Raw genomic sequence first — 3,174 nt, forward strand, 5'->3', positions numbered from 1 at the left:
CGCCGGGGGCCCAGAAAGGACCTCCCCGGGAAATCGGCGCCACCCAGCGGGCAGCCGCCTCATTGCGCCCGGCCGGCAAAACCACGCCGCGCGTCTCGCGTCACTGAGATGCGTCAAGGCTATTGGCTTGTTCCAATTGTGACGTCAGGAGAGCCCCGCCCGGCCTGGGTCTCCCAGGCGACCGGTATATACAGAGAAGCACGTGGAGGCAAAGCCCGCGAGTTTGGAAGGGGTGGAGCTCGACCAGAAGCGGACTGGTAGGTGTCAAGGTGGGACCCAGTGGGAGGGTATTGGGAACGAGAAGGGGTTCCCGGGAGAAGGCCCAGCCTTTGAGCCCTGGGGTACAGATACCAACTTCCAGGTTTGAGGGAAGGCTAAAATGTTCCCGCTCCTTCCCACCTGTCTGGGAGAGGAGAGGGTCTGCTTTGGCTCTCCTGGTTTTCTCTCCTCCCCTCTTTCTCCACCTCTCTCTCTGCTCATTTTACTAACATGAGACCAGTGATTGGGGATGACTCTCTGGGGAAACTGAGGCACCGAGTTAGTGGAAGGGAGGTTTTGTTTTTTTTTGTTTTTTGTTTTTTTTTTTTTTTTTTTTTTAGTTTTTTGGGAAAAAGCTAAGACAGAACTTTGCGGCTCCCATTTGTTGTGTATCCTGTGGTGTTGAAGAAAATCACACAGCCAGGTAGATTGGCGCCAAGGCAAATCCAGGTTTTCGGTCTTTCCAAGTGTCCTTAGCTCCTTCTCCTGTTCTCTGTGGCTGGTATTTCTGTCCTTCACCGTTGCCTTCAAGATCTTCCTTGTCTTCTGTTTCCCAGAGAAACTAGAGCCAACCAGAAGGGAAATACTTAAATTTCCGCCTACAAACATATCTGAATCCATTCTTACCTCTGCTCCAGGGCAGTGAAGGAGGCTTCCCTCTTCTTGTCCAAGATGACTCCCTTTGATCTTGATTCTTTATACTCCTTTGGGGTCCCCCTTCCTTCATGTTTTATGTGTAGCTCTTGGATGTGCTGGGCACTCTTCTAGGCACAGAGGAGACTGCAGTGAACAGAACAGGCAAAAGTTTTGCCTTCAGGGAGCTTACATTCTAGTAGAAGCAGAAGACAAGTGAAATATGTAGTATGTTAGATGGCAGTAGGAGCGATGGAGGCAAACAAAACACAGGCAGATACACAGTGTGTAAGGTGTTGTCAGAGATGGTCTCAATGAGAAGGTGACATCTGAGTGACCTGAAGGAGGTGAGGGAGTGAATCATCTGGCTATCTAAGGAAAGAATGTTCTAGGAAGAGGGGAACTACAGATGCAAAGATCATGAGGTAGAAACACAGTTGCCATTTTTGTGGAAAAACAAGAAGGTCAGTGTGACTGGCGTGAGGACAGCTTGGGAGATGAGGTCAATGAGGGAAGGCAGGGATTGCACCCTCTAGGGCCCTAAGGCCATTTTCATGGACTTCAACTTTTACTCTGAGATGGGAGCCATTGGAAGGTTTTGAGCAGAGGATGGGCACATCCTCTGATGTCTGAGAACACATCTGAAAAGAGCCAGGGAACACATCTGAAAAGAAGCAGACCATTAAGGACGTCACTCAAATTATCTGGTGAGAGATGGCAGTGTTAGTGTGGTAGGAGGCAGGAGGGTGGGGAGGTGTGGTTAGGTTCCGGACGTACTTGGAATGTTAGAGCCAATAAGGTTTTCTGAGGGATGAGGTGGTGTGAGAGAAAGGGAGGAATTTTTGGCTTGAACATTCACTGAGAAGGTGGGGAGGAGGAGGGCAGGAGCTTGGTTTAATAATGTCAAGTTTGAGATGTCTGCTAGGCGTGTCAAGATGTCAAGAAAGTGGCTGGATGTGCAAGTTTGGCAGGGTCTGGGTTGCAATATAGAATTGAGAGCTGTCAGCATATGGCTGTTGTTTAAAGCCGTAAGATTAGGGGAGGTCACTGAGGGAGCAAATAGAAATAGAAGAGATGTGCAAGGACCGAATCCTGGAGCTCTCCAACATTAAATGGTTTTAGAAACGAGTAGGAGCCGTCAGAGACTTAGGAGTGGCTAGTGAAGGAGAGAAGGAAAGAATCCGAGAGATGGGTGCTATGTTGTAAGCCAAGAAAGGAGATTTACCAAGGAGTAGAGAAAGATCATTCGTGTCAAATGCTGCTGATGGATTAAGTAACCCACGTCTGGGAAATGACTTAGAAGGCTCCTGATGACCTGGACAAGAACAGTTTTGGTGTCGTGGTGGGGTGAAAGTCTGTGGGTGGGCTCAAGGAAGGGTACGAAGAGAATGGTGGGGTACAGTGTAGAAAACTCTTTGGAGGAGTTTTGTGGTAAAGGAAGGTGGGTGGGAAGTAAAAGAAGTGAGGTCAAGAAAAATTTTTATTTTTATTATTGATTTTGAGACAGAGAGAGAGAGAGAGAGAGAGAGAGAGAGAATGAGCAGGGGAGGGGCAGAGAGAGAGAGAGAGAGAGAGAGAGAGAGAGAATCCCAAGCAGGCTCTGTGCCGTCAGTGCAGAACCTGACTCATGGCTCAGTTCCACCAACCGCGAGATCATGACATCAGGAAACCTACCCAGCCTGGGCACTAAGATCTCCTATGTGCAATCCCAGTTGCCTGTTTAGTTATAACCAATTACTGGACCTCTTGCAAATTTGGTCCCTTTCACCATTTCATCCTTGGAGCTCTCTTCTCCTTTAGGTTGTATCATATAAGGTTTTTCTGGTTTTCCTCCTGACAGTTTCTTCCTCCTCTTTGTTACTAGTAGCCCTTATAGCATGGTGGTTGTTCTGTGTGCAGATTGTAGATTTTCTGGGATGACTTCTGATTCCTCTGGTTACTAGCTCCGAGGCCTGCAGCGTTCCTATCTGTTTCTTCACGTGTAAACAAATGAGGCTGGTAGTAGTACCCGCCCTGTAGAGTTGACTTGAGGATTAAATGAGTTAATATGCATGAAAAAGCCATTACAGCAATGCCTGACCTATAGGCAGCACGTGAGAAGATCGCTGTGATCTGCTACTCATTCATCACCTGCTCCTTGTACGGACTGATGACGCCAAAACCTGTGGTTTCAGCACCAGTCATGATTATCTGTCTGCCTCCTGACATGCCCTTGGACACCCCATCACCATCTCACCCTCAACATGTCCAAGCCTTAAACTCATCGTTCTTCACTCAGTTTGT

Source organism: Prionailurus viverrinus, chromosome D1 (assembly GCF_022837055.1).
Source record: "Prionailurus viverrinus isolate Anna chromosome D1, UM_Priviv_1.0, whole genome shotgun sequence".
NCBI classification, from domain to species: Eukaryota; Metazoa; Chordata; class Mammalia; order Carnivora; family Felidae; genus Prionailurus; species Prionailurus viverrinus.